Here is a 27,427-nt window from a genome sequence, read left to right on the forward strand (position 1 = left end):
CAAAATTAACTATATATATTTTTAAATATTAATACATATTTATTATTATAATAATAATTATTATTTTGTGTTTATTACTCTGAGTTGTTTTGGTTTTATTCACTAAGACTACAAACATTTAAAATTAAAGATCTTTTTATTAATAGTATTTTTAAGATCTTAATAATTTAGCTTTAGTTTCTCACTATATTGTAGTCATAGTTATTTTTATTTAATGAGGTTCATGGTAGAACATCTATCTTTTTTATTATTGTATTGATTGTGACTACATTACTATTATTTTTGTTTGTCAGGCCAACTGCAATCCCACGGGATTACGGCAATATATGCCGTGGAGAGCCCAAATCCAGCTCCAACCCAACTCCAAAAATACCTGCATTTACCCGTTGATGAACAGTGCCACGACATATATGCCGTGCACTGTTCACACGGCATATATATATATATATATATATATATTTTAAGATAAATATATTTATATCTTATATATATATTTATATATATAAACATATGAGTATTATTTGGGTCTATATTTTATGTTGGGTTTTTTAAATTATAAATACACATAATTTAATTTTTTAAATAAAATTTCAAATATTTCATAATTAATTTTTTATATAATTTATTTTAATTTGTGTGAAAATTCTTACTCTACACTATAAGAAAATAAAATTAACATTGAAATTGATTAAATATACAATGTGTTATTATAGGAAAATATAATGTGTTATTATAATTTTCAAGTTTTAATATTTATGAAATATGTTTCATGAAATTAATAATGATATTTTTACTTAATTGATTAATTAAATAAATAAACTATAAAATAATATAATAATAAAAAGAATATTTTATTTTATTAAAAAATAATATAATAATAAATAATATATTTTTTGGTGTAACTTTTGGTATTGTGGTTGGAATGGAAAAAAAATATGGTGCTAAGATTCTTTAATTTTGGTGTTGGTGCAACACCATAATGGGATAATGGGTTGGAGATGCCCTCAAAGATAGTAAATGATGCATTAAAAATAAGAAAAAGAAAATAAACAAAGTTTAAAAAGAAAAAAGAAAATGACAAATTTGAGAGCCAAAATATATAAGTTAGCATTATTGTAGTCCAAAACCCAAAACATTAAGAGCACTCACATTGGGTGAGTTATATTACCAAAATATGTAAAAAATAGCTAAAACTAACAAAAATGGGTATACATTGGATGATGTATTTTACAAATATTTTTACATAAAGCTACAGTACCAAGCTATATTTAATGTATACTATTCATCCTTTAACCCAATATTATAATATTAAAATATATTAGGATATTATTGATAGTTATAAAAAATATTTGAAATGAATAAAAAATGTTTGAAAATATAATATTTAAATGATATAGAGAAAAAAATAGAGAATCTGATGTATGGTAAAATGTAAAACTTAGAGATAAAATAGAAAAATGTGTGTTTTTAAGAGGTATTTTAAAAGTTGAAGTAGAACACCAAATGAGAGTGCTCTTAGTCCAAAGACCCACCCGGGGCGGTATGGCCCAAAAGAATAGTCTACTCAAATTTGGACATGTGTAGTTCAAAATTGTAATTAGAAATAAAAAAACAAAACAAAAATTATTCAAATGAAAAAAAGTTGTGACTGACAACTACCGAATTTTAATATATATAGTATTAAATGAAAAAGCTGCCAATTTGAATGATTTAAAAAAAGTCACTGACGACTACCGAATCTTAAATGAAAAAACTATAAAACCCTAGTATGCGACGCCCGCATGACAGATTTACCCTATATATTATATAAACTATCGGCCATACTTTTTTTATTATATTTTAATAATTTTTCTATTATATTTTGATTGTTATAAAAAGTAAATGAAATCATATAACCATTTAAGGCTCAAAATATCACAGTAGCACGAAGAGAAGAAAAGTCTAAAAAAAATAGAGGAAAAATTGCAACAACATTCATGTTCATCTGCCAAGGTAATTGATTAATTATTTCTGTGTTTTAGAGTAACCCCTTGTTAATGATTAAGGTCTCTTAGTCTTAGGTCTGTAATTTTTATTTTCTAAAAGAAGAAACTAGAGTATGTATATGGGTCTTTTAATCCATTATTGTGCATTGTACACCAAGTGTTTGATAAAAATCATAACTCTTTTTTGTATTTTTAATTGTATTTTGCATTGCATATATGACGCCTTTAAATTGTGTAAGCATGTATATGATGTATTTATGTTCTTGTTATGTGTAATTGTATATATAATTATATACAAATTTAGTTTATAAGTAGAAAGTAGTTGTCTAAAATATCAAATTTTATTAAATAGATATGGAGAAATATTACAAAAAAAAAAAGGTTAGAATCAACGGTCCCCATATAAGAGTACGTTCAAAGTGCAAAGAAAAATAATGTGGAAAATATATATTTTTATTGAGTTTAATGATCTGAATATATATTTTATTTTGTTAAATTTGTTGAAAATTTATATGGTGTCCCCTCCCTAAACTCAAATCCTGGCTCCGCCACTGCCTACCGATATCAAATATTGTCAGTAGAGCCCTGAATATTGTCAGTAAGTAGAGGTTGTGGGTGGAGCTTTGCCTGTTGAAGAAACTTTCCACCGGCGACAAAAATGTTGTTGCTAGAGAGCTTATTATTATTTTTTAAATAATAAAATTGAAATGATATAACAAAAGGTAGAATAAAAGATTTGTATTAATTGCTTAAACAAATACAAGAGTTTGTGAATTAAGATAGAATATTTTTTACTAATACATGAAAATAGAACATTTTGTGAAAACAAAATATAGAAGTCAACCTGTGAGGTCGATCCTCCAGCATTAGGATCATCAGGTGGTGGTAGAAGTAAAAGTTGAGTTCTTGGGGTGATACAATAGATCTTGATGTGCTCCTCCAATAGTTGGATGCGCTCCTTCATCTCAGTAATCTCCTCAAAATTAGACGGAAGTGGAGGAACAATAGAATACGAAAGCGAATGTAATTCTCTCTTGTGGTAAGTATGATACTGTATCTCATTTGGTGGTTACAGCGCTTTCCGAAAAATGATTGCCAGAGTCAAGTCTTCATGGTTGTATCTAACACCCACCCCTTGTCATGTTTACTGTAATGCCCTAATCTCCAGGTGTAATGACCCAACTATTTCTAAAATATTGGACCATTAAAACTACTAGACATAGTTACTATATTGGGAAACATAAATAGGAAATAACATAACTTTATTTAAAATCCCAAAATAAATATTGTGTAAAATACAAAGTAAAATAGGAAATATAAAATATAAAATATCGTAATGGTACCCATTGTTTAATACATAAAACCGTAAATAATAAACTTAAATTGTTTTAAATACTAATTGCGGAAATACATCAAAACATAATTCAAAAGACTTAAAAATAACGTTGTCCTCGATCGCCACGCAGTCCATTCAATCCATTCAACCTCAAGACACAAGCCAAGCTGCCATGAATCTTTCCGCCCTCTATATTCATTTTCCTGCATCAAGCTAAAAATAAAAGAATTAGCCTAATGCCCAGTAAAGAAAATCTACTATCAACATACAACATATATTCTAAACATAAGATTACATCATATTCATATACTATAAAACATATGACTATAAAAACGTATATCATATAGGACTACAATATTAATGGCCATTAACTCATTTACATGGCTAACTCATTTACATGGCATGTGATAAAACCATCTAGGTCCTCTATCTACTAATCGAGGTAGGCTAGATCATAAGTATATGATAACCCATCTAGGTCCTCTACTAGTCGAGGTAGGGTAAATCATAACTCTAAACCATGAAAATGATAAAAATATTGGGGTTTGCTATCTAAGCAAGTCATATGCCCAAGTGACTACAAAACATATTTATACATATCATAGCATAAAACATATGATAACATAAACATATAAGCTGGTAAAATCTATCTTATTTTCCTTACCAAAACCGGAATATGGAGACAAGAACGAGATTTGGAACACTCCTAAAACCAACAGCAAAACCATGAGTATTTCTAAAGAAAGGAGATGAAAAAGAAGAGAACTAAACCACCAAGAAGAAACTTACCGAAAAGAAACCTTAAGTTCAAAGAACTTAAATACCTAACCAAAAATCAAAACAAAGAGTTAGGATATGAATGAAAACTAAAGAAAACTAAAGAACTATGAAAACTGAACTAAAGAATAAGAATACCTTGATGATCTTATAACTTGATCTATACCTCGATACCGAAATCACACTATATCTCGCTTCCCGAGTGTTTAGAAAATCTTAGAATGATAAAGCTTTTAACCCAAAACCCAAGTGTTTCTCTCTATAGTAACCTTAGCAACTTGGAGGCTCTGAAGACTGCTTGAAGAATGAAGAAAATGGCTGAGTACTAGGTCCTATTTATAGAGTTCAAGGAGTGAAACTAACCCCTTTTAGAATGAATAAATAAATGAATATAAAATAAAAAATATTTGAATTTTCGTTCAACGGAAGCCCAGAACTCGGTCAAAATCGTTCAAAGGCAGGTTCAAGTGATTAAGGCTATTTTAAAACTTATAAAATCAAACTTTCAAAAATATGAAATGGAGCCGATATATCGCCCCCTATAGGCGATATATCGCCTCCCCCATAATCCCAAGCCTCGTTCGATTGTTCGTGCAAAGTCAACGTGTTTTTCGTATCTCCCGTAGGTGATATATCGGCCCCTATAGCTGCGATATATCGGCATATGTTGATATATCAAACACGTATTTGCACTTTTTCAACATATTTTGAATTGAATAAACAGCTTTGACTGAGTAAAAGTATGATCCTAACATCTGCTGGAATGTTATAGTGCTTCTAGATCTTTCTTTTAATTAAACTATTAATCAAAATACTTAAATCCTTAATAAACATGCACACGACAAGTGTCACGATCTTATTAGTTCTATCTAAACCTTATGGTATAATAAATGACATTTCTATAATCAACTATATTAATCAAACCTTATGTTATAATTAATATTCTTAAACTATAGGTTAAACTTATAAAATCTACAAGTGTTGCTACGAGTCTCTAACTAAGTCCCGGCTTGAACCAAAATCCATAGTAACTATCATACTACAAGCTACTACTAATTTGAACTAAAATCCACGGTAATTATCATACTACTACAATTCTCCTCTACTTAAAAGAATTTCGTCCCCGAAATCTACTTACCAAACAATTCCGGATATTGTGCCAACATGTCTCCCTCCAACTCCCCATTGCCTTCCGTTCAGAACTATTACTCCATAGGACCTTGACAATCGGAATACTCTTAGATCGTAATTCCTTCATCAATGGAAACATGGAAAAACCAAAAATACAACTCTATGCAAAAATACAATAGACAAGGTAATTGATTAAATAAACATTACAACTCAATTAATTAAAATACAAGTAAATATAAAGAGGTAGAAGAAGAAGATTACAAACTCAAAACTATAATAATACAAGTAAATAAGAAGAACAAAATCAAAAGAATGAAAAGAACAATAAAAAGAACACAAACTCTCACACAACCAAAGTGTAGAGTAGTGGGGATCACCAACTTGAACAAGGTTCAAGACCTTTGTCCAAAAGCTTATTTCCCCCTGTTCTCTAAGCATTAAGGGATCTCTCTGGAATTATCAAGCCTCTATGGTGTATTTTCCAGCCAAGTTCTTTGTGGATGAAAAATGGTGTGTCTTACAAGTGAGCATTAGGCTCCTATTTATAGAGTTTTGAGACACCCTTTGAATTTCAAATTCCATCAACCCCCATGGCTGTTACCAATGATTAATTGGATGTTTATGGAATTAAAATAGAGATTTTGGAGTTATTTGGCTCTTGGAAACGTTCAAAATTGGATAAAACCAAAAATTGGAATATGCTGCCAGCCACTTGGGCCGCAGCCTGACAAACGTGCGCCACGACCCACAGAGTGTTTTTTCTTCTTGGGCCGTAGCCTGACAGACATGCGCCGCGGCCCAAAGCCATTTTCCAGCAACCAATTTTTCCAATTTTTCCAAAATGTTCCAAATTCATTCTCACTTGATTTTGTATCTTCCATACACATTATGGGAGTTAAAATCACACCTCTATCACCCATTTCACATATGGTTTTATGAAATCCAATCTCAAATGTGTAACATATAATATACACATTATTGGGTAATATTTGGGAGTTACAAAATTGTAATTGATTTTGTAACTCCAAAATATGTCACATTTGGGCACACACATGTGTCTAATTCTTGTGACTCTCAATAATATGTTACAAGGTGTGACAAATCACATTTTGTCACATTATTTAATCTAACATTATATTATTTAAAATAATATAACATTCCCCCACTTAGATTAAATAATCACTTTTTGTAACACTTATTTAATCAATCAAAACATTATATTAAAATATAATATTCCCCCACTTGATTAAATAATGACTCTCTATAGAAACCTTTGCATTGGTGCATAAAGTAAAATGTCTTTCGACTTGAATTTTACCTTAGTGTAATTATCACAAAGTTTGTTGAAATTTTGGTTGCCGAAGCATTGAACCACTATCCCTTGATAACAATCCGGTGATAACACACACCTTTGCTATGTTCACTTGAGACCTCATTATCTCGCTTTGCACCGTTAATGGCCATGTGCACATTCCATTCATATACTTTTCTTGAAAATGACTCCCAATTCTCATGAGGGGCAGCACCACTCCTAAGTCTATATAGGTAGAACTTTTACAGTATTTTGTTACCCTAAAATACTTGTCTTTTCAAGACTGAGTTCTATTAAAAAACCTTTTGGTTTTAACTCTCAATTTGGTAACACACTAGTACTCATACTATTCATTTGATTGACTTGTTATTACCTATTGAACCTAATACTAGTTTGGTGACTACTATTAAGATAAGTTATCATCAACCGTGAATCTCTTTAGGGAGTCTAAGTCCCACCCCTTGAGATATAGAAATGATTCCATTTGAATAATTTCTTTTCTCATGTATGCATACTTAGAAACTCTCATTATTTTATTCAAACTTTATTGCTAGCCATGGTTTGATTAAAATAATTATCTCTTTAAAATAGTGATTTTGACCATAGTCAACATCCCCGCTATTTATAGTTTAATATCCAAGATAAATATTTGAATATTAATTCTAGAAACCTATTTGTTTCTAGAATTCTCCTTTATGTTTTAAATTGATTCCTTCTTGAATCAAAATATTACAAAACAATAACTTTAGACACCAAGCATGTCTAGATTTGTTCATTCTATACATATATAGCCAATATGATTTAGAATGTGGAATTCCAAATCACCTATTTGATAGGATGACCAAATTAATCAATTATTATCAACAAAATAAATTGATTAACTTTGGAGCATCGCCCCACATTTCTTCCATAGTGATAATAAAATATCATTTAAAAAAAATAGAAATCTCTTCATTTCTATTAAGTCCCTTATCCTCCAAGATAAATCTAGACTTATAATTCTCAAAGTTCATCATGAGTCCTCTAAGACATGTGATAAACTCTCAATAGATCAAGATAAAAACCTCAATGTTTTATCTTGATTTATTTGCATTCTAAAGCAATGCACATTTCTTTCAAAGCATCTTTCACTTAGTTTTTTTCTTTTATGTACTTCACAACATAAAAATGTGAACACAAATGTAATGTGAGAATTTCTCAAACAAATAATCACAAATTTTCAATTTTAGTTGTCTAAATAATCTCAAAATCACTTAAACAACTTTTGAGTATTTCTTAAGAGTCTCTTTGAGATTCTTTTGAAAATACCAATTTGACATCCATTGTTTTTCTCATCAAAATCAAAATGAAGATGTCAATTTTAAAACACTTTAAATCAAAGAAAATAAACCCTCATTGATTTATTTAAACACTTTGATTTCTTTTGTTTAAAATTATCTCATCATTGAGATTAATTTAACATATCACCATCTTTTACCAAAATGAATAAAGTTCTCTTTAATTTATCATTGGTGTAAAGATTCAAAATTGCTTCTCCAATTTTGAAATATCTCCTCATTGAATATTTAAGAATTATTATCACTAAATAATTCTCAAATATATTTCATTTGACCACACTCTAGACTATAAGTCTATTGAGTCAATATGTCATCCCACAATTTTTGAATCCACCTTGATCCATTTTTCTTGCAATGGCAAGACACAACCATTAAAAGATGTAACCCCCTTATGTTCATATTTTCTTATCTCATAAAATGAGATGGTCAACACTTAAATGAGAAATTTAATTTATCAAATAATTATCTTTATTTACCAAATAAATAGTAACTCATCACATTTCAATAATATATGATAAACATATTTACATTATTATCACCTTAATAATCATATGATATGACATATCATAATAATCATGATAATTCTCATGTATAAATCAATATACATTTATATATTAACATAATTATGTCTCAAAGAATTTTCACACAATTTGTCAACATATATCCATCATATTAGCATGCATTGTTAATCTCATAATAATATTGTAAATATATCACAAATATCATACAATAATTCACATATCCACATATTGATATATTCTATTGATTCACAAAATCAATATATAGGCATGTCATATAAAACTCATAAAATTGTCATCTTAATAATTTATCATTATCTCATAATAAGACAATTCTATAACATGCTAGCATATTACCCAATAATCTACTAGATTATTTACACAATATGTTAATTAATCACATATAGAAACAACTCAAGATGTTGAATTATTTTCTAATCTAACCACTATATTTGAAAAACAAAGGAGATTAGAAAAAAATGGACCTCATTTATAAAATTTTCTTCTTCTGATTTCTACTATATAAAAACCATTAGATCTTCTAAGAAAACTATAGAAGAACATTACCTTATCTTACCATCTTTTCAAAGTTGGATCCTCACTAGATCTCTATGGTTTCTCCTTCCATTGAAAAGGAAATTAAGATTTTGATTGTTAGAGAATATATTTTTTATACTCAATGGAAACATGGAAAAACAAAAAATACAACTCTATGCAAAAAATACAATAGACAAGGTAATTGATTAAATAAACATTACAACTCAATTGGTCAAAATACAAGTAAATATAAAAAGGTAGAAGAAGAATATTACAAACTCAAAACTATAATAATACAAGTAAATAAGAACAACAAAATCAAAAGAATGAAAAGAACAATAAAAAGAACACAAACTCTCACACAACCAAAGTGTAGAGTAGTGGGGATCACCAACTTGAACAAGGTTCAAAACCTTTGTCCAAAAGCTTATTTCCCACTATTCTCTAAGCACTAAGGAATCTCTCTAGGAAATAACTCTCTAGAATTATCAAGCCTCTATGGTGTATTTTCCAGCCAAGTGCTTTGTGGATGGAAAATAGTGTGTCTTACAAGTGAGCATTAGACTCCTATTTATAGAGTTTTGAGACACCCTTTGAATTTCAAATTCCACCAACCCCCATGGCTGTTACCAATGATTAATTGGATGTTTATGGAATTAAAATATAGATTTGGGAGTTATTTGGCTCTTGGAAACGTTCAAAATTGGATAAAACCGAAATTGGAATATGCTGCCAGCCACTTAGGCCGCGACCTGACAAATGTGCGCTGCGACCCACAGAGTGTTTTTTGTTCTTGGGCTGTGGCCTGACAGACATGCGCTGTGGCCTAAAGCCATTTTCCAGCAACCAATTTTTCCAAATTTTCCAAAACATTCCAAATTCATTGCCACTTGATTTTGTAACTTCCATACACATTATGGGAGTTAAAATCACATCTCTATCAGCCATTTCACATATGGCTTTATGAAATCCAATCTCAAATGTGTAACATATAATATACACATTATTGGGTAATATTTGGGAGTTACAAAATTGTAACTGATTTTGTAACTCCAAAATATGTCACATTTGGGCACACACATGTGTCTAATTTTTGTGACTCTCAATAATATGTTACAAGGTGTGACAAATCACATTTTTTCACATTATTTAATCTAACATTATATTATTTAAAATAATATAACAGATATATCAAACACGTATTTGCACTTTTTCAACATATTTTGAATTGAATAAACAACTTTGACTGAGTAAAAATATGATCCTAACAGCTGTTGGAAGGTTCTAGAGCTTTTATATCTTTATTTTAATTAAACTATTCATCAAAATACTTAAATCCTTAATAAACATGCACACGACAAGTGTCACAATCTTATTAGTTCTATCTAAACCTTATGGTATAATAAATGACATTTCTATAATAAGCTATATTAATCAAACCTTATGTTATAATTAATATTCTTAAACTATAGGTTAAACTTATAAAATCTATAAGTGTTTCTACGAGTCTCCAACTAAGTCCCGGCTTGAACCAAAATCCACGATAACTATCATACTACAAGCTACTACTACTACTACTACTACTACTACTACTACTACTACTATCTAGCTAGCTAAGTAAAGTTTTGGGACACTACAATTCTCCCATACTTAAAAGAATTTCGTCCCCAAAATTACTTACCAAACAATTCCGGATATCGTGCTAGCATGTCTCCCTCTAACTCTCACGTTGCCTCCCGTTCAGAACTATTACTTCATAGGACCTTGACTATCGGAATACTCTTAGACCATAATTCCTTCATCCCTCTATCTAGGATGCTAACTGGTCGTTCCTCGTAACTCAAGTCTTTCTGGAGTGCTATCGTATCGTACTTGAGGATGTGAGATGGGTCTGACACATATCTACGCATCATCGAGATGTGAAATACATTATGGCTATCTGCTAGAGCTGGCGGTAGGGCTAATCTATATGCAACTGTTCCCACCTTGTCCAATATCTCAAAAGGTTCTATAAACCGGGGACTAAGTTTAACTTTCTTCCGAAACCGTTTCACACCTTTCATAGGCGATGTCTTTAAGAAGACTTGATCTCCGACTTTGAATTCCACATCACGCCGCTTGGCATCCGCATAACTTTTCTATCGGCTTTGAGCAGCGAGTATACACTTTCTTATCAGTGCCACTGCATCCTGAGCCTCTCTAACAGCTTCGGGTCCAAGAAGTTGCCTTTCTCCTACCTCGTCCCAATGTAACGACGATCGACACCTCCTACCATAAAGTAGCTCATAGGGTGCCATCCTGATCGTTGACTGGTAGCTATTGTTGTAGGAGAACTCTATCAGTGGAAAATACTTACTCCATGATCCTCCGAAATCGAGTACACAAGTGCGCAACATATCTTCTAAAATCTGTGTGGTATGCTCGGACTGACCATCGGTCTGAGGATGAAATGTCGTACTAAGACTTAACTTGGTATCCATAGCTTGCTGCAAGCTTCCCCAAAATCTTGATATAAACACCGATCCTCTATCGGACACTATAGTCTTAGGGATTCCATGCAATCGTACTATTTCTTGAACATAAACGTTTGCGTACTGATCTGCTGTGTACGTAGTCTTGACAGATAGGAAGTGAGCCTTGGTTAGTCTATCTACTACTACCCAAGTCGAGTCGTGCTGCTTATTTTTTTGTGGTAGTCCTGTCATGAAGTCCATGCCTATGTCTTCCCACTTCCATTTTGGAATATTAAGCGGTTGCAATAAGCCTGCAGGCTGCTGATATTCTGCTTTCACTTGCTGGCATACTAAGCATTTAGACACATACTCTGCTACATCTTTCTTCATTCCGAGCCACCAATACAATGCCTTAAGGTCGTGAGTCATCTTAGTCAACCCTAGGTGAACTGAGTATGGAGTATTGTGTGCCTCTTCTAAAATCTTCATCTTAATTCTAGTGTCATTCGACACGCATACCCGGTCCTTATACCTCAAGAACCCCTGTTTTGATATAGAGAAATTTGTGACCTTGCCTTCTTTGACTGCAGCCATGTGTGCCACTAATGTGTCATCATGCCCTTGCCCGATCCAGATATCTTCTAATAGACTTGACTGGATGGACAAGTTAGCCAGTTTACCAATGACTACTTCTATTCCGGTATTGGTCAGTTCTTGCTGGAGTGGCTTTTCTATTCCGGATAACGTTACTAGATTCCCGTAACTCTTCCTGCTTAGCGCATCAGCAACTACGTTTGCTTTTCCCGGGTGGTATAAGATTTTGCAGTCATAATCCTTTACTAGTTTTAACCACCTGCACTGCTTCATGTTGAGCTCCTTTTGTGTGAAGAAATACTTTAAGCTCTTGTGGTCCGTATAAATCTCACAACATTCTCCATAAAGATAGTGGCGCCAGATTTTTCAATGCGAAGATCACCACTACTAACTCCATATCATGCGTTGGATAGCGTTGCTCGTATTCCTTTAACTGCCTTGAGGCATAGGCTATTTCTTTGTCATTCTGCATCAGCACACAACCCAAACCTTGCTTCGACGCATCACAGTAGACTACAAACTTGTCGTTGGGTGTCGGTACACAAAGTACTGGTGCTGAGCATAGATTATCCTTAAGCAACTGGAAGCTCTCTTCACACTTATCCATCCAGTTGAACCTTTGTTGTTTCCGGGTCAGGTTGGTAAGCAAAGTGGCTATCTTAGAAAAACCTTCTACAAACCTCCGATAATAGCCTGCAAGCCCGAGAAAACTTTTAACCTCTGACGTATTCTTAGGTCTTGGCCAATCCTTCACAGCCTCTACCTTAGCTAGGTCTACTGCAACTCCATCCTTGGATACTATATGGCCGAGGAACGCTACTTGTGAAAGCCAAAATTCGCACTTCTTGAACTTGGCGTAAAGTTGATGCTCCTTCAATCGTAGCATGGTCATTCTTAAATGTTCCTCGTGCTCGACTTCGTCCTTGGAGTACACCAAAATAACGTCAATGAACACTACGATGAGTTTGTCCAAATAATCCTTAAAGACTCGATTCATTAAGTCCATAAATGCGGCTGGAGCGTTGGTAAGACCAAAAGACATAACTAAAAACTTGTAATGTCCATAACGAGTTCTAAAAGTTGTCTTGGGAATATCTTCTTCCCGTACCTTGAGCTGGTGATACCCGGACCGTAAATCAATCTTTGAAAACACGGTCGCTTCTCAGAGTTGATCAAACAAGTAGTCGATCTGGGGTAGTGGGTATTTATTCTTAATTGTCACCTTATTCAGCTCGCGGTAATCTATACACATCCGCATGCTTCCGTCCTTCTTCTTCACAAATAGAACCGGTGCTCCCCATGGCGAATGGCTTGGTCTAATGAAACCCAAGTCTAAGAGTTCTTCTAACTGCGTCTTTAACTCCTTGAGTTCGGTTGGTGTCATTCGGTATGGGGCCTTTGAGATAGGCTCGGTGCCTGGTACTAGCTCGATTGTGAAGTCAATTTCCCGTGTCGGCGGCAACCCTGGTAAGTCGTTAGGAAATACTTCTGGGAATTCTTTTATGGTGCGGACGTCTCCAACCTTTAGTGGTGTTTCCTTTACTACATCCGTGACGCTGGCTAAGAATGCGTGACATCCTTTCTCTGTCATCCTTTGAGCTTTGAAAGATGAAATAAGTGGTGTCCGTAGTCCCGAAACCTTTCCCATAAAACATAGTCTCTGACCGTCAGGAGTCTTGAACACCACTTGCTTGCGTCTACAGTCGATGGTTGTGCCATGCCTTGCTAGCCAATCCATGCCCAGTATCACGTCAAAGTCTTTGATCTCTAGCTCTATCAGGTCTCCTTCTAGTTCTACGTCCTCGATTTTGATCGGTACGCCTCGTACTATCTGTGGTGATAGGACTACTTTGCCCGAAGGCAATTTTGTCACAAACCTAGTTCTAAATATTTCACAAGGTTTGTCTAATTTCTCTATCATTCCTAACGAGATATATGAGTTTGTTGCTCCCGAATCAAATAATACCGAACATATATTACCGAGGATAGGAATCTGACCTGTGACCACTTTATTACTAGCTTCTGCTTCTCCCTGGGTCAAGGCAAAGACTCTGGCAGGAACCATCTTGTTGTCCTTTTTCTCTTCTTGCTTAAGCTGTGGACATTCCCTCTTCCGATGACCTTCCTGGCCACAATTATAGCATCCCTTGGTGTTTGCACGACACTCACCAGGATGTTTCTTTTGGCACTTAGAGCATTGCGGGTATTCAACATAACTCGACCTATTGTTTCCATTATTAGTCCGTGCTCTTTTGTCATTGTCGGATTGGTTATTGTTAGGATGCCATCTCTTCTAACCATTAATATTGCTATGCTGATGGTTGTTGTTGTGGTTCTGACCATTTTGAGGTTGATTCTGCTGCTTAGGTTCAGGCTTGCTGGCCTCCTCCTTACTAACATTCGCCTGAAGCCTTTCCACCTCTATAGCCATCTCTAGAGCATCGACATAAGTAGTGGTTCTAGGATTTGCTAGGTTGACTCCTAGCTCAATCTTTGGTCTGAGTCCTCTAACGAACTTGTCGACCCTCAAAAAGTCTGTTGGAACCAACTCTGGTGCAAACTTGGATAGTCGGTCGAACTGACGAGCATACTCTGCTACTATTAAGTTACCCTACTTCAGACTAGTGAACTCTTCTACCCTTAGAGTGGTGACTGCCGAGTTGTAGTATTTCTTGTGAAAGAGCTCCACAAATCTAGTCCATGTCATGGTGGCTATGTCGTGAGTCTGCTGAACTAAATCCCACCAGATTCTAGCATCCTTCTTTAGAAGAGACGAAACACAGGATATGCAGTCCGCGTTGCCGAGATTCATATGCGCTAGGATCAACTCTACATTCCTGAGCCATTCTTCCACCTCGAAGGGGTCGATTATCCCTTCAAAGTTTGGAGCGTGTTGCTTACGATATCGCTCGTAGATTGACTCCATGTACTGAGCTGGGTATGGTGCATAGTTTTCCATTGGCCATCCCCCATAAGGACCTACTTGTTGGGGGTGCTTGAGCCATTTGCTGAGGCTGTGGTTGCGGTTGAGGCTAAGGTTGAGTCTGTGGCTGCAGCTGAGCCTATTGTCGTTGTTGCAGCAATTCTTCCACTTGTTGCCGTAACTGGACAATTTCAGCAGTGTTGTCAACTGGAGGCGGCGATGCACTTCTGTTAGCAGCAGTATTGGTAGCACGCGTTCCCCTACTGCGAACTAGAGGGGCTTCATTCATCTCAATGGTGGCGTTGGAGGCATTGCCGGCTGTGCATGCAGACCTTCTAAGCGACATCTTCAGCAAAGTTCTAACAGTCGAGAAAAAGCGTGTTAGAACTTACCCTAATAGGCTATAAGGCAAAACTTAGTCGAAGCAAACATAACTCGGACCTATTAGTTATGATTTCTTATGAAAAATTATGTAAGCCTTCTTTATAATTAGGGTGTGTTTCTATACTTAGAAAAATCAATCATCTTTATTATTTTCTAAGTCTGTTTCTAATTATCCTATATGACTTAATTCTCAGGCTCAAAACTCGACATTGTTCCAAAGTTAATCATATTGAGGGAGGGCTGGGATCAGTAAAATCGTTCCCACTACTATGGCCCCCTAACTCTAAAAAATAACAATAATATTAATTTGGAAAAAGGATTTCACTAAGTACAATCATAAATGCAAATTGATAAATAAACAAATAAATAAACTAACATAACTAAGGTGAATTTAAAAATCGGGATCTTCTACATCTGACCCTTCATCTAACATATCATCATCTATCTCTTCATAGTCATCATTATCTTGATCCTCAAAATTTCCTCGGGGAAGTTTCATAAAGATTCTATGTTTTTGCTCATTAGTGAATTGAAATTCCATCTTAGAGGTGAACCTAAGTATGAGAAAATAATATCTCATGGCTACCGGTAATTCATCATCATCATCTATAGTCTCCCATATTTCTTCTAAGGTTGAAATTACAGGAGGAAAATCTTTAAAGAGCCTAATTACTAAGACACATTGCTTCGTAGCTCTCATCATAATTTACTTAGTAGTCTGAAGATGGACTATCTCCTTGTGGAATAAGATCAATCTCTGAGTGATTCTTTCTAATGCTCCTACTGTATTCCTTGGCTCTCTAATCCTTTTCAATGCCTTAATGGCTCAGATATCCTGATAGGTCAAGGCTCCATCCATTCTTAACTGAAAACATAAGGGCTAAAATGTTAGCTAATAACATAAACATAATAACTATAACATAAACACTTACACTGGCGGTTAGATTCGGAGCTTGTGCGTGTGTATCAAGGAGAACTTCATGCATATGAACTGTCTCTCTGATACCAACTGTAATGACCCAACCATTTCTAAAACCTTGGACTATTAAAACTACTAGACATAGCTACTATATTGGTAAACATACATAGGAAATAATATAACTTTATTTAAAATCCCAAAATAAATATTGTGTGAAATACAAAGTAAAATAGGAAATATAAAATATGGTATGGGTACCCATTGTTTAATACATAAAAACATAAATAATAAACTTAAATTGTTTTAAATACTAATTACGGAAATACATCAAAACATAATTCAAAAGACTTAAAAATAACGTTGTCCTCGATCGCCACGCAGTCCATTCAATCTGTTCATCCTCAACACACAAGCCAAGCTACCATGAATCTTTCCGCCCTCCATATTCATTTTCCTGCATCAAGCTAAAAATAAAGGAATGAGCCTAATGCCCAGTAAGGAAAATCTACTATCAACATAAAACATATATTCTAAACATAAGACTACATCATATTCATATACTATAAAACATATGACTATAAAAACGTATATCATATAGGACTACAATATTAATGGCCATTAACTCATTTACATGGCATGTGATAAAACCATCTAGGTCCTCTATCTACTAATCGAGGTAGGCTAGATCACAAGTCTATGATAACCCATCTAGGTCCTTTGCTAGTCGAGGTAGGGTAAATCATAACTCTAAACCATGAAAATGATAAAACTCTTGGGGCTTGCTATCTAAGCAAGTCATATGCCCAAGTGACTACAAAGCATATTTATACATATCATAGCATAAAACATATCATAACAGAAACACATAAGCACATCAAATCTATCCTATTTTCCTTACCAAAACCGGGATATGGAGACAAGAACGAGATTTGGAACACTCCTAAAACCAACAACAAAACCATGAGTATTTCTAAAGAAAGGAGATGAAAAAGAAGAGAACTAAACTACCAAGAAGAAACATACCGAAAAGAAACCTTAAGTTCAAAGAACTTAAATACCTAACCAAGAATCAAAATAAAGAGTTAGGATCTGAATGAAAACTAAAGAACTATGAAAACTGAACTAAATAATAAGAATACCTTGATGATCCTATGACTTGATCTATACCTCGATACCGAAATCACACTATATCTCACTTCTCGAGTGTTTAGAAAAGCTTAGAATAATAAAGCTTTTAACCCAAAACCCAAGTGTTTCTCTCTATAGTAACCTTAGCAACTTGGAGGCTCTGAAGACTGCTTGAAGAATGAAGAAAATGGCTGAGTACTAGGTCCTATTTATAGAGCTCAAGGAGTGAAACTAACCCCTTTTAGAATGAATAAATAAATGAATATAAAATGAAAAATATTTGAATTTTCGTTCAACAGAAGCCCAGAACTCGGTCAAAATCGTTCAAAGGCAGGTTCAAGGCTATTTTCAAATTTATAAAATCAAACTTTCAAAAATATGAAATGGAGCCGATATATCGCCCCCTATAGGCGATATATCGCCTCCCTCATAATCCCGAGCCTCGTTCGATTGTTCGTGTAAAGTCGACGTATTTTTCGTATCTCCTGTAGGCGATATATTGGCCCCTATAGCTGTGATATATCGGCATATGTTGATATATCAAACACACATTTGCACTTTTTCAGCATATTTTGAATTGAAAAAACAGCTTTGACTGAGTAAAAATACGATCCTAACAGCTTCTAGAGGGTTCTTGAGCTTCTAGATCTTTCTTTTAATTAAACTATTCATCAAAATACTTAAATCCTTAATAAACATGCACACGACAAGTGTCACGATCTTATTAGTTCTCTCAAAACCTTATGGTATAATAAATGGCATTTCTATAATCAGCTATATTAATCAAACCTTATGCTATAATTAATATTCTTAAACTATAGGTTAAACTTATAAAATCTACAAGTGTTACTACGAGTCTCCAACTAAGTCCCGGCTTGAACCAAAATCTATGGTAACTATCATACTACTACTGCTACTACTATTGCTACTGCTACTGCTACTACTGCTGCTGCTGCTACTACTACTGCTGCTACTACTACTGCGGCTACTACTATTGCTGCTACTACTGCTACTATTACTGCTCTTCTGCTACTGCTGCTACTGCTGCTACTGCTACTACTGCTACTGTAACGACCCAACTATTCTAAACTTGGACCATTAGAAACTACTATACTAACTTAAGAAAACGTACATAAGAAATAACCATAACTTCATTTAAAACTGTAAAGTAAATGTTCAAAAATACATAAATTCATAAGTAGGATATGGGATCCCATTGTTTTTAAAATAAAAACATAACATAACTTTAAATAATTGGTTTACAAATTAAGTACGGAAAATACATATAAAACATAAATTTTAAAAAGACTAGGAAGCGACTTCATCCTCGAATCGAACACTCAATCCACCGATTCCATCCTGCCTCAATACACATTCCCAAGCTGCCAAGAATCTTCCCGCCACCATAGCTATTTTCCTGTACATACAAAACATAAAGGAGTGAGCTTAATGCCCAGCAAGGAAAATCTACTACAAGCATGAAACATATCATACACATAACTATAAACTATAAACATATAACATATATCTATAAAAACATACATCATATAAGACTATACTATTAATGGCCATTAAAACATGTGATAAACCATCTACTTCCCCTTTATAATATCTGAGGTAGGTTAGATCATATGGTAGGTTTATGATAACCCATCTACGTCCCTTGTCTAATATCTGAGGTAGGGTAAATCATAACCATGAAACATAAGAAAACATAACATAACAAACTATAACATAACTTATCATAACATATCAACATAGCATATACGCATATAAAACTATCCTATTTTCCTTACCAATATACCGGGATGATGAGAACAAAGTCGGGATTTTGGAACACTCCTAAATACCATAATAGAGAAGTGAGTATACTAATGAATTGAGATGAAACGAATAACTACACCATTGAAATGATACTTACCAACAAGAATCATACGTTCAAGATCTTAGGTGCCTAACCAAGAATAAGGAATACGAGTTAGGATTTGAGTAGAAAAACTATAAGAACTTAAAGAAACAATACAGAAATGATCTAGAATTTGGAATACCTTGAATGCTTCTATGACCGAACTACACCTCGAACCGAAATATACTATAAACCTTACTTCCCAAGTGTTTATTAAGCTTATAATGATTAAGCTTATAACCCCAACCCAAGTGTTTAACACTCTAAAGTAATCCTAGCAGCTTGTAGGCTCTGAACTCAGCTTGATGAGTGAAGAAATGGCTGGGTACTAAGTCCTATTTATAGAGTTCAAGAATGAAAAGATATTCATTTAACTTGAATAAAATAATGGCTTTTTAATTGAAAAACATTTGAATAATCGTTCAGCTGAGGCTGAAGACTCAGTCAGAAAGATGCTGGACTTATTAAGAGGTTAATGATTAAAATGAACTCGGTTTCAAAATCATTCAAATTTTATGCCATGGGCCGATATATCGCCCACTATAGGCGATATATCGCCTGGCTTCATATTCGTGAGGCTCATCGAGGTTGTCGTGCGAAGCTACCTGTTTTTCGTATCCCTGTATGGCAATATATCGCCCCCTATAGCTGCGATATATCGACATACGCTGAAATATTAAACACGTAATTACACTTTTTCAACCTAATTTGAATTGAGTAAACAGCCTTGACTAAGTCCTTTAATGATTTCAAAGCTGCTGGCAGACCCTAGGATATTCAAATATTACTCTTAATAAACTTATTCCTAAAAAATACTTAATTTCTCATTAAGCCTTCATATGACAAGTATTACTATCTTATTGAGTCTATCTAAACCTTATAGTATAATAATTATCACCTTCATAATTAGTCATATTAATCAAACCTTAGGTTATAATTAATATTCTTAAACTATAGGTTAAACTTGGAAAATCTACAAGTGTTACTACGAGTGTCCAATTAAGCCCGGCTTGAACCAAAATCCACAGTCATAAACATACTACAAATATTACTAGCTATTACTATTACCACAACTATCTAACTAGCTAAGTAAAGTTCTTAGACTCTACAGCTACTACTGCTACTGCTGCTACTATCTAGCTAGCTAAGTAAAGTTCTGGGACACTACACAAGGGACCGTTACGATGTGCATTTTAAACTGTGATAAACTCGCTAACCGAGTCATTTGGCCATAATCGTGTAACTAAGTATGATTAATAGTTTATGGTTAAAAATTTCGGTCAAAGATACAACGCTTCACTAGAACGTTTACTATATACATTGGGATCCCAAAAATATATTTTAAAGGTTAATTACAGTAAAACATTTACAACCAGCCGACCTAAGCGGAAAAATAAGGTTTAACCCTAGTTCCTCTTTAAACCCTTTGCCGTGGTGGTCGAGTAGCCGCATATGTACACATCGTCACCTAAACTCTCAAACTCAAGAATGATCCAGCTTTCTTTTGCCTTTACCTGCACCACATAGCACCCGTGAGCCGAAGCTCAACAAGAAAACTCAATATGCTCATGAACAGTAATAACGTGTTACTATAGGCATGCCTAGCAATAATAGCTCTATTCATGCATGCAAATAAGTCTAAATAATGATTGTGGATCCTGCCTCCTGTATGGATGACTATCAATTCAATCCTAATAAGATGAGTGATTAACACTTTGAGATTCTAATAATCATGCTGGGGCTTGTAGCCCTAATCAGATGAGTGATTAACACTTTGAGATTCTGATAATCATGCTGGGGCTTGTAGCCCTAATCATATGAGTGATTAACACTTTGAGATTCTGATAATCATGGTTGGGCTTGTAGCCCAAATCAAATGAGTAACTAATGAGTGAGTCACAAACTTGAACTAGATAAGTGACTATGGAGTCACGAACTTGAATTAGATAAGTGACTATGGAGTGAGTCACAAACTTGAATAAGATAAGTGAATGATGAGTGAGTCACAAACTTGAATTAGATAAGTGACTGATGAGTGAATCACGAACTTGAACCAGATAAGTGACTATGGAGTCACGAACTTGAACCAGATAAGTGACTATCGAGTCACGAACTTAAGCCATGTGACGTTACAGTCACCTGAGCCTTTTGGCACTGGCTTTAAGTAACTAGCCTTTCGACTAGACAAGCGCTTTTGTTTTCATCGAACTTAAGGTCGGTCAAGCATTTCATATGTCACAGCTTGACTAATGAGTCACCTGAGCCTTTACGAGCAGTGCTCAGTACTACTGTCGAACTTGACTAATGAGTCACAGCTTCACAATCAATACTGACAGCATTGCCGATTCCTGACTCATAGGTCAGTTCCACTCACAAGTAAACAATGCAACCAGGCATATATCATATGTAAAATATCCAAATACAGGGCATTTAGCATGCTTACTCAATAATCACTAGCATAATTATGATCATGCACATTTACAGAGACTCAAGCTCTGATCAATCTCATATTCAATATTCATGTCATGCTCTAATCACATGTATCTTATGTAACGACCTAACTTATTCTAGACTTTGGACCATTAATAACTACTATATATAGACACTAATCTTTAAGAAAACATTCACATGAAATAACCATATCTTTATTATAAACTGTAAAGCAAAGGTTAAATACATAAAAATGCGATTCTGGTATGGGATCCCATTGTTTGAAAATAAAATAGAACATAACTTAAATCTTAAAATATGTTACAAAAAAAATGCGGAAAAGTACATATAAAGCATAATTTTAAAAGACTTAAACAACTTCATCCTCGAATCGTTCGTGCAGTCCACCAATTTCCATTCTCCCTCAATACACATTCCCAAGCTGCCAAGACCTTCCCGCCGCCATAACTATTTTCCTGCACATATTAAACATAAAGGAATGAGCCTAATGCCCAACAAGGAAAATCTACTACAACCATGAAACATAATCATACACATAAACTATGAACATATATCATATACTATAACACATATATCATAATTCTAATTCCATGTACATGGTAACTATTGGGGTTTGCTAACTAAGCAACTATAAGCCTCAAACTACAATGAGGTTTGCTAGTTAAGCAACTATAAGCCCCAAAAACATAAAAATGTTGGGGTTTGCTATATAACAACTATAAGCCCAAAACATAAAATTGTTAAGGTTTGTTATATAACAACTATAAGCCCCAAAACATGCATATATCATAACACATAAAATCATACTATAGCATAATCATAACACTTCTTATATAAACATAGCACATATCACATAAGAACTATCCTATTTTCCTTACCAAAATACCGGGATGATGAGAACAAGGTCGGGATTTTGGAACACTCCTAAAAACCATTAATAGAGAGGTGAGTATTCTAAAAGAAAAGAGATGAAAAGAATGAACTAAACCATCGAGAAGATACTTACCAACAAGAACCTCAAGTTCAAAGAACTTAGATGCCTAACCAAGAATAAAGCATACTTAGTTAGGATTTGAGTAGAGAAAAACTATAAAAACTAATGAAACAATACTGAAAGGAACTAGAATTAGGAATACCTTGAATGCTTCTATGACCGAACTACACCTCGAAACCGAAATACACTATAAACCTTACTTCCCAAGTGTTTATTAAGCTTATAATGATAAAGCTTATAACCCCAACCCAAGTGTTTAACACTCTAAAGTAAACCTAGCAGCTTGTAGGCTCTGAACTCAGTTTGATGAATGAAGAAATGGATGGGTACTAGGTCCTATTTATAGAGTTCAAGAATGAAAAGATCTTCATTTAGCTTGAATAAAATAATGGCTTTTTAATTGAAAAACATTTGAATAATCGTTCAATAAAGGCTGAAGACTCGGTCAAAAAGATTCTGGACCTATCAAGAGGTTAAGGATTAAGATGATCTCGGTTTCAAAATCATTTGAAAATGCAGCCCTAGAGCTGATATATCGCCTACCTTAGGCGATATATCGCCTGGGCTCATATTCTCGAGGCTCTTCGAGGTGGTCGTGCGAAGTTACGTGTTTTTCGTATCCCTGTGTGGCGATATATCGCCCCCTAGAGCTGCGATATATCGACATACGCTGAAATATTATACACGTAATTACACTTTTTCAGTCTAATTTGAATTGAGTAAACAGCCTTGACTAAGTCCTTTAACGATTTCAAAGCTGCTGGCAGACTCTAGGATTTTCAAATATTGTTCTTAATAAACTATTCCTAAAAAATACTTAATTTCTCATTAAACATACACATGACAAGTGTCATTATCTTATTTGGTTTATCTAAACCTTATAGTATAATAAATATCATCTTCATAATCAGTTATATTAATCAAACCTTAGGTTATAATTAATATTCTTAAACTATAGATTAAACTTATAAAATCTACAAGTGTTGCTACGAGTGTCCAACTAAGTCCCGGCTTGAACCAAAATCCACAGTTAAAAACATACTACAACTACTACTAGCTATTACTATTACTACTACTATCTAACTAGCTAAGTAAAGTTCTTGGACTCTACATCTTATGCCTCACATGCATCACATACTGGGTGTAGTTTTCTTACCTTTGGTCCAAGCACAAGTTACCAATAAATGAGCCACAAGCACGATCCTGTTTCCAAGCCCCTAGTGATAACCTAGTCACAACCATAATATAAAACCTCATCAAAATGAGTAAATAAATACTTCCAAACCCGAACCTAGCCTCCGGGACGTCGAATCCCACTCAGCTGGGTAGTAGAATCGATCCCAGACCCTTAAAGTTAAGTTCCCATGACTAAAAACCAAATCTAGGCAAAAATACCCAAGCTTGTCGCTACTTGGCCTAGTGAGTCACGACTTGCCCCAAGTTAGAGGGCTCCCTTGCCTGGGCACTAGGGCAAGCCGCGACTTGACCCTTCCTGGGTCGCGGTGTGCCCCCAAGGCTTCTCCTTTCTGACATCTTTAGAGTCCCAGAATGTTCACTTAGCTAGCTAGATAGTTAGTAGTAGTTTGTAGTATTTTAGATTTTGTGGATTTTGGTTCAAACCGGGACTTAGTTGGATACTCGTAGCAATAGTTATGGATTTTATAAGTTTAACCTATAGTTTAGAAATATTAATTATAATATATGGTTTGATTAATATTTTTGGTCATAGAAATATTTTTATTATAACCTAAGGTTTATTAGAGCCATTAAGAGCATGACACTTGTCATAATCATGTTTATTTATATTTTAGATAAAAGAAAGTTCTAGAATCTTCCATAACCAATAAGAGCATGACACTTGTCACAACCTTGTTTATTTGAGGATTTAAGCATTTTAAATGGATAATTCAATAATAGAAGTATCTAGAAGCTCTAGAACCTTCCAGGACCATTAAGAGCATGACACTTGTCATAATCATGTTTATTTAAGGATTTAAGTATTTTTAAATAAAAGAAAGTTCTAGAAGCTCTAGAACATTCCAAGACCATTAAGAGCATGACACTTGTCATAATCATGTTTATTTAAGGATTTAAGTATTTTTAAATAAAAGAAAGTTCTAGAAAATCTAGATACTTCCAAGAATCATTAAGAGCATGACACTTGTCATAATTATGTTTATCTAAGGATTTAATAAAAGAAAGTTCTAGAAACTCTAGAACCTTCCAGAATCATTAAGAGCATGACACTTGTCATAATCATGTTTATCTAAGGATTTAATAAAAGAAAGTTCTAGAAACTCTAGAACCTTCCAGAACCATGAAGAGCATGACACTTGCATAATCATGTTTATTTAAGGATTTAAGTATTTTTTTTAATATGATATTTTCACTCCTCAAACTCTATAAATAGGACCTAGTGCTCAGCCATTTTCTTCATTCTTCAAGCATTTGATCAGAGCCTCTAAGGTGCTAGTATTACTATAGAGAGATACACTTGGGTTTGGGATAAAAGCTTTATCATCTTAAGCTTTATAAACACTTAGGTAGTGAGATAAAGTGTGTTTTCAATATTGAGGTGTAGATCGGTTCTATTTCATCCAAGGTAATATTGTTCATAAGTTCTATTCTTTATGATTCCTTACTTTTCTTTAGTTTTCATTCAGATCCTAACTCGTTTTTTCAATTCTTGGTTAGGTATTTAAGTTCTTTGACCTTAAGGTGTCTTTTCGGTAAGTTTCTTCTTGATGGTTTTAGTTCTCTTCTTTTTATCTCTTTTCTTTAGAAATACTCACCATTCTTATTCTTGGTTTTAGGAGTGTTCCAAGTCCCGTCCTTGTTCTCAATTATCCCGGTGTTAGTAAGGAAAATAGGATAGTTTTTCATATGCTTATATGTTATGATATGTTTATGTTATAATATGTTATGATATATGATTATGTTTTTATGTTGCTTAGGGCTCATAGTTGCTTAGCTGGCAAATCTCAATGTATTTTGAGGCTCATTGTTGTTAGCTAGCAAACCCTAAATGTTGTTATGTTGCTTAGGGGCTCATTGTTGCTTAGCTAGCAAACCTCAATGTATTTTGAGGCTCATTGTTGTTAGCTAGCAAACCCTAATTATTTTTATGTTATATAGGGCTCATAGTTGCTTAGCTAGCAAACCTCAATGAATTTTGAGGCTCATAGTTGCTTAGCTAGCAAACCCTAATGTTTACCATGTAGATGGGTTAGAGTTGTGATATATGTTTTATGATATAGTTTTATGATTTATGATATATGTTTTGATATAGTCTTATGTTTATGTTTTATAGTCATATGTTTTGATATAGTATATGTATAGTATATGTTTTGATATAGTCTTATGTTTATGTTTTGTGTTGTATGTGTTTGATTGGTAGCTTTTCCTTGCTGGGCATTAGGCTCACTCCTTTATTTTTTTAGTGTGATGCAGGAAGTTAGATACGGAGGCGGAAGAATTCTTGGTAGCTTGGCTTGTGTGTTGAGGATGAATGGAATGGATGGACTGCGTGTCGATCGAGGATGCGTTATTTTTAGTCTCTTTAAATTATGTTTTTTTATGTCTTTTCCGCATTTAGTTTTGTAAACAACTTCATTAAAATTAAGTTATGTTTTATTTTAAAATAGTGGGATCCCATACCGCTCATTTATGTATTTCAAATATTTACTTTGTAGTTTTTAATAAAGTTACGAATATTTCTTATGTATGTTCTCTTCAAAGTAGTAGCTATGTCTAGTAGTTTTAATGGTCCAGGGTCTTAGAAATAGTTGGGTTATTACACATCTGACTATATCCAAGTCGCGACCTGCTAGAACCAGGTCGCGATTTGACCACGAAATCAACCACATCCTTCAATTTTTCCCACTTAAATCCTTCCAAAAACCTACCCAAACATATCCAAATTAAAAAATAAAAGTTCCTAAACATCCTATTTATCCAATACCAATAAAACACAAGCTTCAATTTATTTAAAAACTCATCAAAACACAAAAATCCAATCAAAGCTTAAAAACTTTAAAAACTTGAACTTAAAACTTGGATTACTTCCAATTGAGTCATTTTCCAACTAAATCCTCCGGATAATAAGCTTATAATCTTTCCTAGAATCACTATGCCTCAATCCTTGCTTGAATCCGACTCCTAAAACTCAAGTTTCCTTCGAAAATGTGATCGGGTGTCAAAAATGGAACTTTGAGGGAGAGACAACGTTCTGAATGTTCTTTTTATTTCTTAACAGGTTACTTCAAGCTTAAGTAACCTCAAATAAATCCTAATGCTTGGGGTCCCGAAAATGCTCCTGTGGGTAAAATAGTCAAAACTCCCAGAATTTCCTCATGATCTCACTAACTCCCAATTTATCATCAAATATTTATTCCCATTACCCAATATCCCGGTAATGTGCTAAATACCCCTTGACTCACTCCGAGTCAAGTATAAATCTCGTTGTGACTTTCCCACTAGCTTGCTTCCTAGGATCTTCTTGTATTGAGTAACCCTAGCATAACCAAATAATAATGAAGCACCACACATATACCACATATATGCCAAATATGCCCAAAATGGCCAAAATATGAAAATTGCAAATTAAACAGAAATGGGCCCACATGCATATTTAATACACCTAAATATGCATATCTAGTCATATTATAATATAACTCACATATTCACATAATGATACATATAAATATCACATTATCATATAATTCCAAGATTTTTCATCCTGA

At 34.0% G+C, this 27,427-nt stretch overlaps 1 long non-coding RNA gene across 1 annotated transcript; it reads left to right on the forward strand.

The window, feature by feature from the left end:
• Positions 1-1,852: 1,852 nt before the first annotated feature.
• LOC133828839 (uncharacterized) lies at positions 1,853-26,409 on the forward strand. Its single transcript, XR_009891339.1, has 2 exons — positions 1,853-1,992; positions 26,126-26,409. It is a non-coding gene; the product is annotated as an uncharacterized LOC133828839 (long non-coding RNA).
• Positions 26,410-27,427: the final 1,018 nt, after the last annotated feature.

The sequence above is a fragment of the Humulus lupulus genome, chromosome 4 (assembly GCF_963169125.1).
Source record: "Humulus lupulus chromosome 4, drHumLupu1.1, whole genome shotgun sequence".
Taxonomy (NCBI): Eukaryota; Viridiplantae; Streptophyta; class Magnoliopsida; order Rosales; family Cannabaceae; genus Humulus; species Humulus lupulus.